General features: G+C 38.8%; 1 protein-coding gene across 1 annotated transcript in view; it reads left to right on the forward strand.

Annotated features, from left to right (window-relative positions):
* Positions 1-22718, forward strand: part of MEOX1 (mesenchyme homeobox 1) — a 39969-nt gene that overhangs the window by 14193 nt on the left and 3058 nt on the right. The gene's annotated exons all lie outside the window — the stretch shown is intronic.

A 22718-nucleotide genomic window follows, 5' to 3' on the forward strand; every position in this document is an offset into this window, starting at 1 on the left:
ATCTATTCATCTGTTTGTCTATTTATTCATCTATTCATCTATGTACCTATCATCTATCTATCTATTCATATATTATAAATATATATATATATATATATATATATATATATATTCATCTATTATCTATCTATCTATTATCTATCTGTCTATCTATTCATCTATCTTCTATTAATCAATCATCTGTCTATCTATTAATCTATCTACCTATTATCTATCATCTATCTATCTATCTATCTATCTATCTATCTATTATCTATCTATTCATCTATCATTATCTATCTATCTATCTATCCATCTATTATCTATCTATTCATCTATCATTATCTATCTATCTATCTATCTATCTATCTATCTATATCTATCTATACCTAATCTATCTATACCTATCTATCTACCTATATATTTATCTAATCATCAGTATAAGTACGGTAATTACAGTCTTGGAGTGCCTGAAATAAGGATTCACTCTCTATAGTCCTCAAAATTGAAAGGAACTTACACAACTTCTCTATAGAGACGATTAGGACGGCTTTATGACCTGAATTTTCCAATCATGTAATGTCACAGATGTGTCTCAATTTTCCAGTGTGACAAATTGCCCAGTATAAAAATCACTTTAAAGGGAATCTTCCATCAGAAGGGGTTTCTTTTATTTTTAAACTCAATGGGGGGAATTTATCATGAGGGTAATATCCGAAATCAGTTTCGTTTAGACGTACTTTATGCCACATTTATCAAATATAGCATGGTGTTTGATAAATGTATCTCATCCTTAAACCTAATACTTTTGACTAGATAAACTACTCCAGTTTTGCTCTTCCATCCACCTTCAACTTGCAACTCTTTAAATAAGTCTCAGTGATAAATCTGGAGTGACACTCATTAACACAGCTAACCACTTTCCCATCCATACCGTATTTCAAAGCTGGAGTGAGTGGTGTAAATATGCAAATGTAAATATATGCCAAACAGTCACAAAACACCATTTTGAGACTTTTTGAAGCCAATTGTTTGGCGTGAAGGCATGATAAATCAGGGATCAGGGCCAATATTCATAGCTTTTTTTTTGTTGGCGGCTTTTCTTTTACATTTCAGCAGTTTTATGCCATTAAAAATTCAATACAAAATATTGTCCTTCTGTAGCAGTCAGCTCACGTGATAGGATAGGTAATCTATTGTCACTTTACTGCTGCTGTCAAGGGGAGGTGTAATCCGCATGCTAATCTCCATGAAAATGGTAGGTGTAGAATTGGGATGGTTTGAAATTTAATCCAGACTGCTTGCCACACCCAAAGTCCAAACAAGCAGGAAGTTAGAAATCCATAATAGGAAGAATATATGGGACGACTTCAAAAAATGATATCCAGAAAACAATTCACCAGTTTTTTTGTTTTGTTTTTTAGTAAAGATTGTGAACGTTATAAAAAAATTTGATGGAAATGTCTAAAAGCAATTTAAAGGCATCATCAAACATTACCATACAAAATTTATGAACTGGTTTCTTAATGTATTCGTTATCTGGGCAGTTGTTAAAAATGGTAAACAGAAATATATCCGTTAAGAAAACCCAAAATTGCAGTGAAAAGTGATCTAGAGGTGTGATGGCTAACCTCTGACACTACAGCTGTGGTAAAACTACGACTCCCAAGATGTACACTAGCTTGGCTGTTCTCAGAACTCCATGGAAATGAATGCAGCATGCTGGGAGTCATAGTTTCACCACAGCTGGAGCGGTGGAGGTTAGCCATCACTGACCTAGAGGGTTGTTCTCTTAATGAGGAGGGACAATATAAGCAGAATATGAAGGGAATGAAAATGTATCACACAGAAATCTGCTTTTCTCTAAGAGGTTGTCCTTTGCGTGGTTTCATTGTGTATATGACACTGTTCTATGACTGAATGACTTTACAAGTATCATTGACTTCTCCTTTACATCACTTTTTCCCACATTAAAAATGATATAGCGATATATGGAGGTAAGCAACTCAGAGGTCACCTTTTGAAATTCAAATTGAGAACCCTTAAACAGGTCCCAGTAACTCCAGCTATCCTTCATGCTCAAATACTGTCCAATCACAAGACAAGCAGGCAGTTGTTGGCCACTTCCATGACAGGAAGTCATCCTGCTGTGAGCTCTTTTGAGAGTCGTACCTAAGAACCTCTTCCACTCATTGAAGTTTTTCAGGTGTTTTTATTTTTCCAACTGAAACAGTCGAAAAAGAGTGAAAGGTTCTGTTTGGTACTCTAGCATTTTATCTAAATCTCCTGGCCAGGGCAGAGTGGCGCCCTCACATTAGCAGCTATCATCCATGACCATAGCTTGGGCTTGCCTGCTGTTTAGGATACTCTCCTTACTTTGGATTTTAAAAAATGCATTCAAAATGTGGACAGTTTTGACCAGAATACTTTTGACCTGAATCCAATAAACTTGACTTTCAGATATTATTCCAGTAAAATATATGTTCCTTACTTCATTCATGGCCAATGGGCAAGCACCCATTTCTAAAGTACTCAATTGGCAAGTAAGGGAAAGATCATACCGATCTGTGGCAACTCAACCTCTTGAAAATAGCCCAAAAAGTGACATCAGGCTTCTGGCCGCTGGAACTCAGACACATATTATTATTTTCCCCGGTTTTATTGGTCTATTAACCATACAAGATTTTATTTATTTGAACAATTTCCTTGCACTGGAGAGATATATAATTTTTTAATAGAATAAAATACGTTGTATCTTAAACTGCTGCACCACACAATTCCATCCCGACGAGTCCTTCACCACAGTCACCGCACATGTTCTGCATTATGGCTTTAACCCACAGCTAACAGCAATATCAAATGAACATAAGCTAGAAGCAGAACGGAGTCTTCCGCCCTCATTGTGTAATGCAATAGTCAAAGTGTAAATTATGACAAACTGCGGATAGTAAATATTATCTTGGCTCATAAAATTTTCATCCGCCTGAAGCCCAGACTACACATTTGTGACTTTTCGGTGATGTTTTCTTAGAAGAATTCTTAGATTTTACCCAACACTAATATATCAACATTTAACAGTAGGAGGAAGATCGGAAAATAAAAAAAGATGGTTCTAATTAAAGTATACATGGGCCGTCCATTTTATATCATGTCGATTATTAAACCATAATCTCCGAGCAGGGTATACTATATTGACATCTTCACTTTAATACCAAGGTATATATGATGATATAATGAAGATGATGATCATTAGGAGTGGTAGCCATTGTAGTCGAAAGAGCCAACAAACTAGAAAATAGACAAATTTAGCTTTGTTTCTCACTTTAGTATATTTAAAGGGGTATTCCGGCTGAAAACTGTTAGAAGTACTATTTAAAAAAAAAAAAAAGCAGTTCTTACCTCATAGGTCCCCCGCTGCTCCTATGCTGATGTTGCTCATTTTCCCGCCGCTCTCTGCTTCCTGGTCCAGCAATGATATCCTGACACAGGATCATATGACCACTGCAGTCCCTTTAATTATTAGGCTCTTTAATTGTCAGACCTCTTAATATTAGAGCAATCCTACTGTACCTCTGTAGTCTGGGTTCCCTAATTTCAGCCATAACAGCAGTCTAGCTGTTTAGTTTGGATTAATAGAAGTCTGAATTGTAGTCCGGACTGTCCCTTCCCAGCTGTGTAACTAGGATGGCACAGCAAGTCTGTGTAAACAGTCCGGATAGTCTCTTATGTTACAGATGTAATCTGGGACACCCGCTATAACAGCATTATGAATGCCTATTCTGGCTACGTAGTCTAGTGGGACCCCTTCCCCCCATAAGAGATGTTTGGAGGCCCAAAAACAGTAGTCAGGAAAAAAGGCTTGCTTGAAACAGCATGCTTGAAATGGTCTACGTGAGCTGAAACATCGCATCTGGAATAAAAGGGATTTGTACTATTCTTTCATTATGCCCCCTCTACCAGTAGTCTGGATGTATAGTCTAGAGCCCTTCTATAACAGCCTGGATGTATAGTCTAGAGCCCTCCTATAACAGCCTAGATGTGTTATCTAGAGCCCTCCTATAACAGCCTGGATGTGTAATCTAGATCCCACCTATAACAGCCTGCATGTGTAATCTAGATCCCTCCTATAACAGCATGGATGTGTAATCTAGAGCCATCCTATAACAGCCTGGAAGTGTAATCTAGAGACCTCCTAAAACAGCCTGGATGTGTAGACTAGAGCCCTCCTATCACAGCCTGGAAGTGTAATCTAGAGCCCTCCTATAATAGCCTGGATGTGTAGCCTAGAGCCCTCCTATAACAGCCTGGATGTATAGTCTAGAGCCCTCCTATAACAGCCTGGATGTGTGATCTAAAGCCCTCCTATAACAGCCTGGATGTGTGATCTAAAGCCCTCCTATAACAGCCTGGATGTGTACTCCGGATCAATCAATAAAACCAGACAGTTATTTAAAGTGCGTTGATTTGGGTTCAGATGCAGTCAGAATATTTTATATAGAACTATAAAAATACAAATTCTCAAAATATCTATCTTTTAGTCACATATCTATCTAGTAAAAAAATATCCGCAGCACTCCAGCACTCCCAAAATGTTCAGCACTGTTCGGGAAAAGTCTCAGTAAGAGGACGGAAACTTTGCATTGTGAATATAGGACACGACTACTAATGAATATTTTGGAAGTGCTTCGGAAGTTTTTTACTATTTTTGTTTACGATTGGTTATCTATCTATCTATCTAATATCTATCTATCTGTCTATCTCATATCTAACTAAAATGTATCTGTTTATTTATTATCTTTCTTTGTATGTATATATCAGTCTATATCTATCCACCTATCTTTATGTTCTTTAGAAAATAAATGAATTTAATATAACCATACTATACACTGCAAATAGTAGGGATACATTTACATGTTAAGCAAAAATTATAGTCAAAAATTCATATTCGCAATTTCACATTTAAGAAGATTCACTGTGAACTGCCCCCTTCCTTTTTCCAGAAGCATTATTTAATGCCATTTCCCCCTGTCCTACTGATTTATATCCTAAACATGTTTACATTTAAGTAAAAGGAAATCCCTCTACAAATCTGTGCAACCTGAAGTTAACAAACTCAGCACACTACTGACTCACATGGAGCCTTCATTCTAGACAGATGATGTCACAGTCCTGACTGTGAGGCATGGAAGGCCGGTGAGGTAATACATATCTCAGGTGACAAGCAGCTGTATGTCAAATAGGCTCTAGAAATTATTCAGTGGGTTATCATCACAGTAGTAGTGGTAGTAGTAGTGGTGAGAGTAGAAAATAGTAGTGGTAGTAATAATAATAGAATTAGCAGTAGTAGTAGTAGTAGTAGTAGCAGCAGTACAGATCATAATAGTAGTACTGCAGTAGCAGTAATGGTAAGAGTAGAAGTAGTTATAGTAGTAATAGTAGTAGCAATAGAGGAAATAGTAGTAGTAGTGGTGGTAGTAATAGCAGCAGCAGCAGTAGAGGTAATAATAGTAGCACTGCTGTAGCAGTAATGGCAATAGTAGTAGTTATGGAAGTAGTAGTAATAGTAGTAGCAGTAGAGGTAATAGCAGTAGTGATAACAGAAGTTATAGAAGTAGCAGTGGTAAAAGTAGAAGTAATGTAGTAGTAGTAGTAGTCATAATAGTAGTAATTGGAAAATACTACGTATTTTGACATACTGTAGTGATACATTGACAAAACAGACTTAATTTAAGTAGGACACCTTTCATCAGTGAGGGGCACATTACTGGGGGTGTTCCTGCACCCATCAGCTGGCCCGTGATCATTTTATATATGAGATTTATTTTCTGTATTTTCCTGCTAGGAATGCTCATGACCGTTACAGAGTTCTCTGGGGCAATCAGATACCGTCCAAGCACCCAGAGAGTCATACAGAGGCCCTAGTAGTGGGTCATCTGCTCTACTAAATCATGATCACGCTCCTGGAACACTTTTCAAATTGTATAATGTAACCAGTCAATTGAATTATTCTACTAGCATTGTTCCTTAGTCTAGCACAATAGATGCTGTAAATGTGGTTTGGTAGAACCGCGAGGGGCTGGATGTTCCATCTAGAATACAGTAAGAAGGGCCAAATTTACAGCTTTAAAAAGTGATTACAGAAGTAAAAAGCCACAAATTGTAGTGCTAATATCACACGCACCAAGATCTGTGACTTTTATACATCAGAAAACTGACATAAATTGTTTAATAAATTCCCCCTCAATATTTTTACTTTGATATCCTTTGTCATCATCTATATTTTTCAAAGCAGCACCCAAAGCATCTCTCTGTATAGCACCAACTGTGTTTTTTTCATTTTTCTGTCCATCTCAGTAACCATGCTGAGGTGGTCGCACATGCTCAGTTCTATCCTTAAATTGCCACCAGCCATATCTACTGTTAGAAGCTGTGACAGTTACAGGGAGATGGCTGCAGCAGAAAAGACATGCCCCCTGAGCTGTTATAGGGAAAGAGCTGTAGCATAAAGAACACGTTTTCTGAGCTATGACATGCAGAGAGCTGCAGTAGAAAGGACGCACCAAATTAGCTGTGACAGAGAGAGCTGCAGCAAACCCCCTTGAAATGTCAAGAAGAGCATTGTAGCAATGAATGGGGAGATCTCTGGATCCAGGGCTTGTTCTAGTTTTGTTAGAAATACGTTGTTGTGTGCTATATGATGTTTCATTTTCATTTTTTTATATTAATCATGGGAAAACCCTTTTAACTTTTTTTTATTATTTTTTTCAAAATGTCAGCATGGAAGGCAGAACATGTAGATTATTGAAATGTCCAGGCTTACTTTTTTATGAATTATGAAACCAATCATCAAACATAAAATAGGTCAGAAGTCAGATTACATGGGCAAGAGCTGCCATATAATCTGGGCATTAGGAGTCAGATAATCTGGGCAGAAAGTTACCTGGGCAAGAGCTGCCATATAATCTGGGCATTAGGAGTCAGATAATCTGGGCAGAAAGTTACCTGGGCAAGAGCTGCCATATAATCTTGGTAGTATATTATTTTCCATTCCACATACAAATATTAATTTTATTCTATTTATTCAAATATTTTTTAGCAAGTGTTCTCCTTCTAGTCAAAAGTATTTTATTCACATTGAACTGAGATGATGTATTTAAGTCTAGTGGAAAGATCCCATAGCCACAAAGGGTTTTAAAGTTATTCCCTTGTTCGACATGGACCATTTAATTCCTGCCCCACATCTGATGCTGTGTTTAGAGGAATTTATACAGCAGTTATTAAAATGAAAGATTGAATTTTACGGATCTGATTGTTTTCCAAAACTTGAATTTTTCCACTGAAAGCTCCAGAGGAATTTTAGGAAACGTGTTTAACATAGAAAAAAAACTTTTAGCTTCCATTTAGATGTACTCTGAGGGATGTCAATTAAGCCTAGGAAATGGAAACTGTGTGTGGATAATACCAGAATTTATTATTCTTCATCCTCCATTTTGTATAACGTTGCCTGTTGTCTTCTAAAGACTGTCCTCTGCCAAATGTCGTTTAATATATTATTAAGTCCAACATAACTTCACTTGATCTTTATTAATAAAAGTAAAGCTCAGAGTAGGTATCTATATCAGTGCTGCTGAAATTCCACCCTGGGGACTGCAGGGTAGCAGCGGGAAAGCCAAGGTCAGGAATCACCCAGGACACCTGCATTTAGGTTTTCATTCTTATTGGCTGTCTGCCAGTCTATATCAACATACAAATACTCCCTCTCCTATTTCTTAGCCTATAGGGAGTAAACCTGAGTGAAAATGATTTGTATTAAAACAAGCAGAGTCCCAGAGATGTCACTTATTGGATATTTTGGATTTGGGACAGTGCTTACTGTAAAATAAGCCATACACTTCACTCTGAAATACTGAAAGTCCACTAAATACTTTATATAGAAAACATTCTCCAACAATATATAATTTTAAAGTTTCCTTATATAAGATAGGGAATTTGTGTTCTTATTCACACATGAAAGTTTTTTTTACCAGTATATCAGTTGTCAGTGTACATCATACTGTTACTACCAGTGCTAATTTTATATTCTTAGCTATAAAAATAGTCTCATCCCGGGTGGTTTGTGGCAATATGCCAGTAATATTAGTCAGCCGATTGTTACAAATCAAGTGCTAATTTTATGTTATCCCTACGTGGGATGTATCCATAATTGGTCTAGCTACATGCAGATAATCTTCATTTTTCCCTCAGTTCCTTCTCTCGTGTTTTCCTTCTTCTATTTTTAATTCCTTTCTCCCTCTTTTCTTTCTTTCTTTCTTTCTTTATTTCTTTCTTTCTTTCTTTCTCTTTTGAATATAATTTTCTTCCTTTCTTTCCTTCTTTATTTCCCTTAATCCTCCCTACCTCTTTCCTTTGTTTCCTACCATTAGCAAGTAGCTTTCTTCCTTTCTCATACCATTGTTATTTCCCTTCTTTTTTCCATATTTCTTTCCTTCCATCCTTCCTTCCTTTCTGTCATTGGCATGTAGCTTCCTCTATTGTTATTTTCCTATATCTTTCCTCCTTTTTTTCCCCTTTCTCTTGCCTCCCTACTATATCTTCCTTCATTTCACACTTCTTTTTTTTATTACTTCTTTATATTTATCTTTCTCTCTATCTTTCCTACCTTGCTTCCTTTCCTATCGGTTGCATTTATCTTTCTTCTTTTCTCCATCCTTTTGTTATTTCCATTCATTCTACCTACCTTTCATTCCACCCTTCCTTCCCTCCTCATTATATAATCATGTGCATTAAATAAAGGTACCCTCAGCGACTAAGCGAAGATTAATGCTCAGAGATAGAGTTTTAAAACTTGATAAAAAAAAAATTCTGCATAAAAATTCTGCTCTCCACCTTCGGAAACATACTGGACTGGTAAATCTCCTGTGAGACAGGTGTCCATATAACTTAGGTCCAAACTCTTTGGCATCTCCTCCTCCTCAGCGCATTGCTCTTTTTGAGCATTGTAAATTAAGCTCTTACGGCAAGTGGAGGGGAAAATAACATATAAACTCAGAAAATGAAACAATTTATAAAGTTATTTTACCTTTTTAGTTAACATGTAGAATGTTTCAAATTGCTATTTAAAAGTAGAGTTTGCCTTCATGTGCTATATATACATCAATTTGGAATACAATGAAGTTTATCTCTCGTTAGTAGCCTAGTTTCTAAAATAATTTCCCAGGTTCTTTTTGCGTTAGGTAACAGGCTGGTTCACTTGAAGAACAAGTCTCTCCCACAGGGTTTTTATTGCTGTGCAGGCCATGTGTAACCTCTGTTCAGCCCATGAAAGCACAAGCGTCTAATTGCAGACTATGTGCAAATCCTGCCACCAAAACATGTGAGAGGGAACTGTATATGGCCTCAAACCTCTGACCCCTGCCACCCCTTTTATAAGGTGCTCACTTGCCATATGGGCTATGAAGAGAGAACAATTCCTTCTCAAGAAGTATTTATCACCTGCACCAGTCATTGCTTCTTTCCCTAAAAAAGTGATATATTTAGACATTATTTACTATTTGTATTGTATATATCTTTTTAGCTTAATGTACGTACTTTCTAAAACCATACATATCAAAGGTATATGGAGAGAACTTCTAGGACAGCAGCAGCATGCCAAAGAGATAAAGGGCAACTGAGCCCAAGGTCTTTCTTGGCTTTACTGACTGGTACCAGATATGTGGTGTCCTTCTGCACAATACACAGCAAGGAGACGTGCCATGAGTTATATAAGGCCCATCTTCTTTTAGCTAATGAACCTATTAATATAATTATGCACAGATATCACCTTAGGCTATATACCATTCTTCATTCCCCAGTGCATGCCACTGCTTTCAAAGCTACTTAAAGGGGTTGTCTCATGTCGCCGTTACTAAGGAGAGATGAGACACAGTCCCGACCACCAGCTGGCCGGGAAATCAGTAGCTCCCATTGCTGTCCACGGGAGCTATGGAAACAGAGTAGCACAGCAAGATATGGGACATAGGGAAACATCATATCTTGCTTTGTTACGCTGTTTCCGTAACTCTCATGCACCGCAATGGGATCTACTGAAACAGCAAGCGTCAGAGGGCTCTGCTGTGTCCCGGAGGAGGTGGTCGTGACTGTCTCATCTCGCCTTAGTAACCGTGAGATAAGACCATCTCTTTAAGGTCTGTCCACATAGTAGCAAATACGCGGGTTACCCTCGCTTTGAGTATCCTAAATAGGTCATCAGGCTTCATCAAATTCATATGATACTGCAAATCACTTGCACCAAAGATGTGGTCAATTGATTACTGAGAATTGGGGTAGAAAATTAAAGGGGTTGTGTCATAAACTGCTTTTCATTGTAAAGTATATTTTAATCTTTTACTCTAGGTCCATTCCTTCCATTCCAAATTTACCTCATTTGCAGTTTTCTCTTATCCTCCATGCTTCCTAGTTTGTCATGTGACTGCTGTCCCATCATGTCATGACATCAGCAGGACATGTGACACTAACCACACCCCTTTGTGCATCCTACGTTACAAGACTCCAACGCAGGACATTACCTACAGCAACTGAACATTTGCCACAGGGTGCAATGGTAGGATAATAACTTCAGAATAAGGCAGTTTTGATAAATGGTGGTTTTGCAAAAAGTGATGTAACAGCGAAATCTGTTGGGGGAGATATATTTATATTAGTGGCACACCCCCTTTAAATCTGACAACCAATATTTCTCTCTATGGTCAGCCTTTGGGACTGTTATTATATTACATAGAATGATCTCAGCTAGACACAAAACATCTAGACATCCTGATACTGTAGAGTCTGTGCTGAGTAAGAAGGGTGCTCTCTTACTGAGGAGACAAAGCCACAGAGGGGGGCGTGAAGCAGGTGACCTGTTCCTCTTGGTCTTATGGGGAGTCTGACACCAGGAAATTCGCTGTTAAGCCAGGCACAAGGTCTTGTAGGGCTAGCTCATCTGCATGTTACCCATCACTTAGCGAACTGTTGCTTCATTATGGAGTAAAAATACTTGTGGTAAATCTGTAAAGAATAAATCAAGCCAAATGGACTTACTGTAGATTTCTTGAAAACGTTTCACTCGTTCTTCCAATGAGCTTTCTCAATTCTGAGTGACTGTACAAGAATTCTCTGGGAATAAATATGTAACTGAATCAACATCTGGTAATGTTGAGAAAGCTCGTTGGAAGAACGAGTAAAACGTTTTCAAGAAATCTACAGTAAGTCCAGTTGCCTTGATTTATTCTTTACAGATATACCATGACCTGGATAAATGAGAACCTTTACAGACACTTGTGATAAAGTGATCCATATGCAAATTAGCAGGTAAGTGCCCTGAGGACAGGTTTAAGCTACTCTGTGCACCCTTGTTCCTCCTGCCTCCTCTGCCAGCCTTCTATCTTCTTCTTGATTGATAGGTACAGGTTCCTGCATAGTCATCTTCTCTGGCCCTGTCAATCAGGAAGGAGAGGGAGGTGCTTGCAGAGGAATTTGGAGGAGCAAGGGTGCACTTAATGGCTTGGATCCACCCTCAGTGCACTTGAATGTTTATTTGCATATGGATTAGAAAATACTCTTTCTGGAGAATGAAGCAGCAGATCGTTAACTGAAGGATATCATTACATTTAGCTGAACCAGCCTTACAAGGCATTGTGCCTGGTTTATCAGTTTGATATTTGAGTACTCTTTCTAGGACAATGAGGGTAATGTATCAAACTGGTAAGTTTGGTATTATACTGCAGTGCAAGCACCGATAGATTATAATAACACCTCTATCGGCACTCATTTGCGCTCACCTGATTACTCAAGCCAATGCAAACTGAATGCGAGGAACGATTCTTTGCTCCCTCATTCTGTTCAATTCATTATTGGCAGCACATCCCTGGTCACACAGGGAGCGGCACTGCCGATAATCGGGCCTCTTTGATCCTGATGAATGATGCCCATCTGCCGCTGATTGAGTGTTTGCTCATTTTTCTGGTGCTCAATTATACGGGTCAGTTATCAGTAACGAGCATCCCCATGAACTTTCGTTCCTGATAAGTCTAATAGGGGGTTAAAGGGAGAAGGTGAAAAATCTATATATTTTTTTTGCAACTGTTTTGATACTTGTCAAATTTAGTGAGAGTATATATACAGTATATTATGAGAATGAGAGGTTCTAATACGTCCTGGTGTAATATACAGTACCATATGTTAATCCAGTAGAAGACCGACACATCTGTCTCATCATTTAGCTACCAGCGCTCCACACTACAAGAGTTAGGCAAACAAATTGAATGTAATTTATTGTGGATGGATTGTCCGCATTTTATGGCCCTGATCCTAAATGGTTCATTGCCAATTTCATCTTTTAAAATGTCAACAAAACATAAATAACTGGAGCTCACTTACTTAGAAAACATCTTCTATTTACACATGCTTTTATTTTTTTACATAGTAGTTTTGGCAGGAAAGACACATATTGCAAGTAACGCTTAATTTATCTGTTTCCGTCAGCCCTGCTCTGGATCTACAGCGAGCCAAGGCCACAAAATAATTTGGAATAATTTGTTGCTTTTCATAAAGAGAGGGTTTTATTTCAGACTGGAGTATGGCATTGGATGAGCGCTGAATAGTTACTGCAAAGAATATACAGTTGTGTTCAAAATAATAGCAGTCAGACATCACTAACCTAATCAATCACAGTTTTTGGTAGACATTATATTTCTACATGGCAAATAATTTACTAGCAGGTGTAGTAGAGTAATAGACACCCAACAGACCCAACAGTCATGACATGAATGCTGCTGATTCTGTGTAATTGAATTACTAATTAAAAGTGGCATGTTCAAAATAATAGCAGTGTGGAGTTCAATTATTGAGGTAATTCATTCTTCGAAAAACAGGTGGCAGTTATTGCCCTTATTTAAGGAAGGAAGGCAGCAAATGTTGTACATGCTGATTACAGTGCATTTCTCTCTGAAATTCTGAGGAACAGGGGTCGTTCCAGACATTGTTCAGAAGAACAGCGTACCTTGATTAAAAAGTTGATTGGAGAGGGGAAAACATATACAGAAGTGCAGAAAATGATAGGCTGCTCAGCTAAAATGATCGCAAATGCTTTAAAATGGCAACCAAAACCTGAAAGACGTGGAAGAAGGCAAAAAACTACCACTCAAATGGATAGAAGAATAGCCAAAATGGCAAGGACTCAGCAAACAATAAGCTCCAGAAGATCAAAGAAGGTCTAAAGTTACCTGTGAGTACTGTTACAATTAGAAGACGCCTATGTGAAGTCAGGCTATCTGCAAGAAGCCCCCGCAAAGTCCCACTGTTGAAAAAAATGTGCTGAAGAGGTTACAATTTGCCAAAGAGCACACTTGACTGGCCTAAAGAGACATTTTGCGGACTGATGAAAGTAAGATTGTTCTTTTTGTGTCTAGTGGCCGGAGACAGTTTGTCAGATGACCCCAAACACTGAATTCAAGCCACAGTGCACTGTGAAGACAGTGAAGCATGGTGGCTCAAGTATCATGATATGAGGATGTTTCTCATACTAGGTGTTGGGCCCTATTTATCGCATACCAGGGATCATGGATCAGTTTGAATACATCAGAATACTTGAAGAGGTCATGCTGCCTTATGCTGAAGAGGAAATGCCCTTGAAATGGGTGTTCCAACAAGACAACGACCCCAAACAAACCAGTAAATGTGCAACATCTTGGTTCCAGATCAATAAGATTGACGTTATGGAGTGGCCAGCCCTAATCCCTAGATCTTAATCCAATAGAAAACTTGGGGGTTGACATAAAAAATGCAGTTTCTGAGTAGTGATGAGCGGCAGGGGCTATATTCGAATTTGCGATATTTCACAAATATTTTGTAGAATATTCGTCATATATTTGCAAATTCGAGATTATTTTATTGAATGCGAAAAATCGGCAATGTAAAAAAAGCGTAATGCTAATTCGTAACGTGAAATACAGGCGTGGATCTTTTGGCTAAATTTTTCAAGCTGCTAGAAGTTTCATGAGTTTCTCCTGAGACTGGAGAAAATGGTTGGCACGGCAGAACATTACAATAGCTTTATATGCAGATAGAGTCAAGTGCTCCAATATAGTCGCGATTGTGCTAATCGGCAGTGATTAGAATATTCTTTCGCACTGCGTGCAATGTCACATTTTAGCAGGTCTGACTACAGATTACTGATTGGTGCACTAAGTATTGTTGTGAACTTGACATTGCTTCCTTCTCATTGGCCCACAAGCAAGAAGCAGAGAGAAATCATGTGTTCAGATGGAAAAAAAATGCTGAATATTCGATATAACAAAAACATAGCAGTAGATTGTAAATATTCGCGAATTCTCGAAGTGGCGATATTCGCAATAAAAATTCATTATTCGAATATTCACGCTCAATACTATTTCTGAGGCAAAACCAAGAAATAGAGAAGAACTGTGGAATGTAGTCCAATCATCCTGGGCTGGAATACCTGTTCACAGGTGCCAGAAGTTGGTTGACTCCATGCAACACAGATGTACAGCAGTTCTCAGAAACAGCGGTTATACAACTAAATCATAGTTCAGTGATTCAAAGGGAAAAAAAATCTTCAAACATTTTTCAGTTTATATAGTGAATGTTTGAGTTTGTAAAGAACACAAACACTGCTATTTTTTTGAACAGTCTAATATTCACTTTTCATTTTTTTTTTTTGAGGAACAACACAAATTTGATATATTTTTCTTCATGTTTTGATTTGGAATAGAATGTGTCGTGTTCCCAATGCATTTGTGTGTATGGAAATAAAAGCTATTAGAAGGATTTTGAGCTTTATTCACTTTTTTAAACACACTGCTATTATTTTGAACACAAGTGTAATATCTAATACTATACAACTAGAGAGAGAGCTGATTGCTGGTAGATAGATAAATAGATAGATAAATAGATAGATAGATAGATAGATAGATACTATAGTAGCAAGTACCCGCTATGGCTGCTATGGGGATAATTAACCCCCTGTTATCACATGCTGAATATAAGTAGTTTCTAAAACAGACTACTCATGACTGCTGACAGGTCCTTTTGTAGAAGAGCTGCATGGGGTGAAAAAGACCACTTTTCTAGCAACAGCGCCATTCTTCCCTACAGTCTGTGCCTAGTATTGCAGCTCAGCATCATTGAAATAAATGGACAGTCCACGGTCAATAGGGGCACTGTTTCCTAAAAGATAAGTCCTTTTTTATCCAATATCATACAATCTCGTTACACCTTCTAGTAATGCCCCCCTTGCTTATTTGATTTCAGGAAAGTTGTGTGACCAATTATGCTGTCACGACAGCTCCCAGATGGGGTGTCACCCGGCTTCACAAACTCCTGCTTATTTATGCAGTAATACAGGAGCAGAGGACGTATCATTGCATCACGGTCTTCATAGAGTCTACAAAAGCATGGTGACTAACATGATCATACACATTTTAGGAGCTGGCCTGATGTCATGATTATTATATATACTGAGGGATCAACTACCGGCAGTGCCAAGCACCCTTCCATTTATGCTACTTCTCCAATCTCATGTAAACTAGAGAACAAGCAAAACACTCTGAAGCAAGTCCTAGCCCCATATTAACATGGAAGAGTCGTGAAAACTGTCTACTAGACATATTTGGGGTCATTTATTAAAATGGTGTAAAATAGAACTGGCTTAGTTGCCGATAGCAACCAATCTGATTCTTTCTTTAATTTTCTAAAGGAGCTGTCAAACATTAAAGAAGGAATCGGATTGGTTGCTATGGGAAACTAAGCCAGTGCTACTTTACACCAGTTTTATAAATGACCCCAATTGTCTTTGCTATCGATACTAACCAATCACAGCACAGCTTTCATTTTTCAAGAGCACTATTAGAAACCAAAGCTGTGTTTTGATTGGTTGTCATGGGCAACAGGCAGTGTTTTTGGTAGACAATTTTCATGATTGTGTCTCTTTTAGCTCTGTTAACCAAATCATTTTTTTTCTCTAAGCTGGAAAGGTGGAAAAAAGACCAGAAAATTAGGCAGAGTTTTTGTATTTAGCACATCTTCCAGTGCAGGATTATAATTGTGGCTGTTGCGATTGGCTGTGATGCTGCATATATGTGACCATTATTGTGTAGTCATAGTGTGATATGCAAATGACTTAAAGGGACTGTCCAGAATAAGAATATGGGTGTTTTCTGCAAAAACGGCACCACTCCTGCTCATGGGTTGTGCCTGGTATTGCAGCTCAGCAACACTAAAGTGAAATGAGATAAACCTAGGTGGAATAAGGGGTGATGTTCTTCTTTGTATTTCTATTCCTGGACAACTCTATTAGGCCTCATGCACACGGCCGTGCCGTTTTTTGCAGTCCGCAATCCGCGGATCCGAAAAAAACAGAAGCTGCCTGTGTTGCCTTCCGCAATTTGCTGAACGGGCACTGGCAATATAAATGCCTATTCTTGTCTGCAAAGCGCGGACAAGAATAGGACATGTTATATTTTTTTAGCGGGGCCGCGGAACGGAGCCACGTTTGCGGACAGCACACAGAGTGTGCATGAGGCCTTAAGATGTTGATAACACCTATCAGGGTTGTAGCTATAGGGGGCATATAGCATACGTAACCATCCTTGTAGTTAGCAAATTAGGGTCAAATAGATGCCACCCCAAGAATGCCCTAAACCATGCAGGACCTCCCAATCCTAAAAAATCCCTCCATTTCCCCTTTCTTGGCCAGGGACTGCCAGAATTTGCATGGATTATCTCGAAAGATTAGGAACAGTACCTGCAAGTTTGGGAATGTTGCCAACTGTGATATAGGTAGTAGCTGCACACCAGTCCTAGTGTCATAATGGCCTAACGGCACCTCCATCACATGAATGGCCACCAATGTAATAAAAGGCATGCAGTAGTTGGTGGGGCCTTCTACAGAAGATTTTTCATTGGGTCTCAAAAGCATTAAACCATACCTCTGTCACCAATAGCTTAAAGGGATTATCCAGCCTCATATCAATTGTTAATCAATCCCCCTTCTCCCAACCTGTGGAATCTGTTGGGTGAAGCATACTTACCACCTCCCAGATTCTCAGTTCTCGCTCCAGAGACAAAGGGGTCATGTGTGGCCACAAGGGTGGTGTCCCACCCAAACAGGACGTCACTGGGTCACCTATCCATGCCGAATGTTTACCTGCACCGCTAGAAATCTGGGGAAGAGAGTGGTGGACTCAAGTAGTCTGAAGTGTTGAGGAGCAGGTAAGTATGCTTCACTTGACAGGTCCCATGGAGTGGTGGTGGGGTGGATTAAAATGTCTAATATTTCCTGAAGTCTTCTTAATTCTCTAGTTTAGCGTCTAAAATATTTATAGGATTATTAACATTTAAAAACTGAATATAAAATTAACAATAAAAGAAAACTGAAGAAATTACACTGACTGAAGTGTCGGCTTTTCAGTGCTTAATCTGTGTATATTGCAGGTGAGGGACACTTTACCAGGTTGGGTTGCTCCTATTAGCCTTTATCGGCTCATTAAAGACTCATTAATTCCTCAGATTCCTTATCTCAGTATGGAGCAGGAGGACACAGTCAGGTTACATGTCCCTCAGCTGGGGCTAGTATAACACAATGATACATGCATTCAATTATATAGCAAGAGCGAGGATCAGCTATAGTTTAAGCTATTACAAAATGGGCCCAGGAGAAGCTCACGCTGTATTGAAATCCCATTCTCCTTCTCCGTAGTGACTAACACACAATGCTAGTAAATCCTAAGCAGAAAGAGCCGTTCTTTCTCGTTCATAATAAACATCCCTCATATTATTATATGCGGGAAATGATTTAAGCTTTCCTGCATTTGTTACGTAACCACAAGTAGGAAAGACAATCCAAGCTCTATCTATATGCAGGAAATTCCACTTTATTCTGAAGTGTTTTTTTCACCAGTCCACGACTACAAAAGACGCTCAGTGATATAACTGACTAAAATAGACCTGCTGTAAGTAATACATATATGTGCGTTTGGGGAAATAATAGGAACCTAGAAATGTTGTTGCTGGTGGCGTGCTATACACATGTAATCTGCAGATCATATACTATATGATATAGGCAGCTATCTTTTAATTCACTGCAACATATTAGAATGCCATAGGGTAGGTTTTATGGATTGCCATAATTCCGGAATTCAACAGAAAAATCTCCATATCAAATCAGAGACTATAATGGGATTTGGTGGCAATCTGGCTGTGCCCAGGAATTTATGCCGGGTTTCGGCCGGACAGACATTAATGTGTTCAAAACTTTTTGTCCGGCTGTCAAAATGCCAGGAAGCAGCCAGATCTCTGTCGGTTCCCATTATAGCCAATGGGCCCTGGCAGTGAACGGCAGTGTCTGGCTAGTCCAGACCTGCAGAGCTCCAGCAGGCTGTTCCTTGCCGGAACATTAAAGGGGTTGTCTGAGTTCAGAGCTGAAGATGGACATATCCCCATCTTACCCCACTCAGCCACTCTTTCATGCTCCAATGCTCTCCCTAGCCCTGTGCTAAATCTCGCAGGCAAGGGCTTTTTCTGGAGATCCGGTCATGTACCAGGCTCTCCATGGGTAAGCTAGGCAGAGACTTCCACAGAGCACTGAGCCCGGTGATGTCACCATCACTAATGGGTGGGCTTTAGCACTGCCCTAGACCATTAAGCGGCTAGGGCAGTGCTAAAGCCCGCCCATCAGTGCTGGTGATGTCACCAGGAACATTTCTAGGTGGAAGCCTTTTCCTAGCAGTGAAAAATGTAAACAAAAATTCCCTTGTCCCTATGCTATACATAGAATCAGAGCATGAAATGCTCATATCAGTGGGCCTGAATACTTTTAACATTAGTGTGAAAGTAGCATAACATGGCAGCATGAGCCCTAAAGTTGACAGGCTCAATAAAGGAAGTGTTGACCCTATACAGTATATGGTGTCTTGTATTGAAAGGGAAGAAACACTGCTCCAGCCCCTTCCATGCAACAGGACAATCCACCAGTTGATTCCGATTGTTCCAGATATGAAACTATAGACAATTTGCAGACATGGGAAACCAGCCCACATCCTCTCTGGACACAGAGATGGAACAGTGGTCGGAGGTCCCTGCTATCCATATGTAAAAAAAAGGAATAAACTGAAAGAACTTGAGAAGTGAGCCACTTAGGATAATTTCACATGAGCGAGTTTACCATCCAGATGCGCTTCGTTTCGAGAACGGGCAGCATCCGAACTGAACCCTGACCCATTCATTTCATGGCTATTGGCCCATGAGCATTGTTTTACAGTGATCATTTGTCCATTCAGGAAAAATCTGAGCCTTTTCATTCTTCATTTGTTTTTCATTGCAAGACTGGGCCATTCAAGTCAATCGGTCAGTGAAAAAACTTACAGCACATGCGTGGCATCCAGATGCAGTCTATTTTATTTTGATAGTTGCTTGGAGATGCCTTGAGTTATTCTTTAGTTTTTCTTCATGTGAGTAAAAAACTAATGTAAAACTGATGTACAGTAATCCTGACCAAAAAAGCTGAAACACAAGGCAATCACAGACAAAACAAATTCAGCTTGCATGCAAAACCATCAGTTTTCACAGAACAGACCCTGATACATTCTGTATCACTCATGTGAAAGAGGCCTTCGTTTTTGCCTTATGGCACCCATATCAATTTTGGAGTCGTTTCTCCACCAATTGCATAGAGAGGCATAGTTTGATTAAAAAATGTGTGCTTTGTTCCATAAGTTGCCGTGTTAGGGTGGTGTGTTCCTTTAGAACCGTTGCCTCTCTAAAGCAGTTCCATATTAAAAACATGCAGTACAGACTTGGCGTTTCTTACCTTAGCTCTTGGCTGGAAATGACCTGCTTTGGAAAAAAATTACTTTTGTGTAAATCACAACTTCCAACAGATTAATGCAGGTTATCTAATGCCTCTCATCTCACAATATCTTGAGCCAAGAGGATACATAAAGGAGAACACATCTGTACATGAAGTACTAGCCAATGCATACACCCTTCGTACAACTGCTCCTATAATAAAGCACTGGCACATTACATCCAAACTTGAAATAAAATATATTGGATATTATATATTTCAATTCACTCGCCAAAGTCAGATGTGGAATTTTAATTTCAATTTTTTTATTTTTTTGTACATTTTATTGCCATACTTTTACAAAATACCTTATAATTGTATTTCATTTTCTTATATAACTCGTCTTGTGTTACTACTTGTCCTGTTCTCTTTCTGCCTGTGATCTGCTGATGAGCGGATAAGGAATCCCAGGAACTTCTGTCTTGCTTAAAAGTAAATTCTTTTTATTCCATATTCATAATGAATATGGAATAGAAAGAATTTACTTTCAAGCAAGACAGGAGTTGCTGGGATTCCTTATCTGTTCCACGTGGGGCTTCGCCAATCCTGAGAGCGAGTGCTGGCTGGATTTTGTGATCTGCTGATGGTCACTGTGGAGAACGGCCTGCTACCTACTAGAATTTGACACCTTCAGAGAGAACCACCTGGCTTATCCTTCTGAAGAGTCTAGCATGACATATCAGATTGTTGGCATCTCTTCTGCTGCTAATGATATACTCAACATCTAGAATCACACGAACATGTGTTCTACATTACGATGCTGTGCTTAAGAGTCATAATCATTGCGAGCCAAGGTACTAACTTGATACAGGTGCCAAAAGAGGGGCAAAATAGGTTCACATTTTATGCAGTGTGTGCCAAGGCTAAAGTATCAGATATACCACATACTGTTTTATATAAACTGAGTTGAGTGGTAAAAAAAAAGAGTAAAATTAATTTTGTGTTATGAAATCAGAATGAATTTCTCAGAAGCCATAGCTTTAGAGCGGCTACATCAGGTTTATTTTCCCTAGAGGCATTGCTATGTTTTGCATAAGGCAATCTTAATAGATTAAGAGATATACATAATATATAGATAGACAACATCTTAGCCAGTTTTAGTAACCGACTAAGACCAAAAGGATCGGTTAAAAGGACGGTCCAGGAAAAACGTATACACTGTGTTACATCTATGTTGGACCTGAGGGAGTAGACCATGGCTGAAGAATTCAAGGAGCACCAAAGAGATCATCCTTGTGCCACGCTCCACCTTCTCAAACCCTACACTAGTCATAGCACAGTCGTCTCTATTAGTGTTCTTTTAAGATTCCGATTTGTAGACTACCACCAATGTAATTTTCAAAATCTGGAAAATCTTGATAACATAATCCAGCATAGCAACATTGTTGTGAAAAAAATAAAAATAAAATGAAATATATAAATGTATTTAATGTCTGAAATTATATAAGGACAGGAAAGGAGAAATGGAAAAGTCTGACTTTTAGTTTGCTAAAAGACAGAGGCTTGCCCGTCTATTAGTTCTTAGAACGTACGTTAGTTTGAACTGTACTTTGGCCCGACTACAACATTTTGTTGATCTTCATTTTTGCACACTTCAAAGTAATATTTTTCTTTCCACCTCTACAGAAGGTGCAATTTTGTTGCCGGTGCATGACTATCACAGGGTTTACGAGCAGCAAGAAGCAGCTTGAGGTGTGATCTCTGCTAGGCTTTACTGTGCAGAAGCCAGATGCTGCCTCATTTGTGATCCAATATGTGAGTCTTTTCATGTGGAGCATGAGGAAAACACACTGGAAAGAGTCTCGCACTTAAAACAATGTCTTAAAGAAAAAAAAAACTCCAGATGAGACAAAATATTCCATAAGGATGGCTGCAGTATGTCAAAGAGTTCCAAGGATAGTAATGCAATAATGATATCATACGGCAAACGTCTGGGAGGCTGTCTGAGTACAATTTTAAAACCTGCTAACTCTCAATGTCATATTTTTATGTCGGGGCTGCTCTTTGTTTCATTCATCATCAGAGTAACGAAGCAGACGACCCTGAATATAACACTCTTATTATTCAATATAATCTAGGCTAACCTATATGGCATCATGGCATATTTTAGGGAAGCACAAGACTATAAGGGAGATTTATCAAACTGGTGTAAAGTAGAAGTGGCTTAGCTGCCCATAGCAACCAATCAGATTCCACCTTTCATTTTCCAAAGGAGCTGTTAAAAATGAAAGGTGGAATCTGATTGATTGCTATGGGCAGCTAAGCCACTTCTACTTTACACCAGTTTGATAAATCTCCCCCTATGTTCCTTCTAAAAGAGTGAATGTAAATTAATAAATTGCAATAAAACTCTATACTATACAGCAATGTATATAACTCAATTTTACTGAGAAATGTGTACAGTATAACATAGACAAAGTCTTGATAGCTTAATTTAAAATGAGACTCCCTTGCTTGCCTCCCTGATTGCAGTGGGAATAGAGAAATTAGGTTATTTCTGGTATTTGAGGATACAGGATGCCTGAATAGATTACACTGTTTCTTGGGTCAGGGGATGGAACTACCTTAAAGTGTACCTTCAGTTATAAATATGAGAAACTTTGTAATGTTTCTTATTATAGAATGATGCTTACTACTTTGCTTCTCATGCTGTTTTCCTCCTGTTTCCCTTCACTCAGCCTCTTATCTCTGTTAACTCATTTCTCAGTCTCTAGCCTCACACACAATGGAGAAGGCTACTAACAGCATGTACGGGAGTGATTTATTACCTCACTCTGAACAGTGGTAGAGCCTTATCCTACTAGATGTACAAGTGTAGCAGAGCTCAGCAACTGCAGTT

The sequence above is a fragment of the Bufo gargarizans genome, chromosome 6, assembly GCF_014858855.1.
Source record: "Bufo gargarizans isolate SCDJY-AF-19 chromosome 6, ASM1485885v1, whole genome shotgun sequence".
Taxonomy (NCBI): Eukaryota; Metazoa; Chordata; class Amphibia; order Anura; family Bufonidae; genus Bufo; species Bufo gargarizans.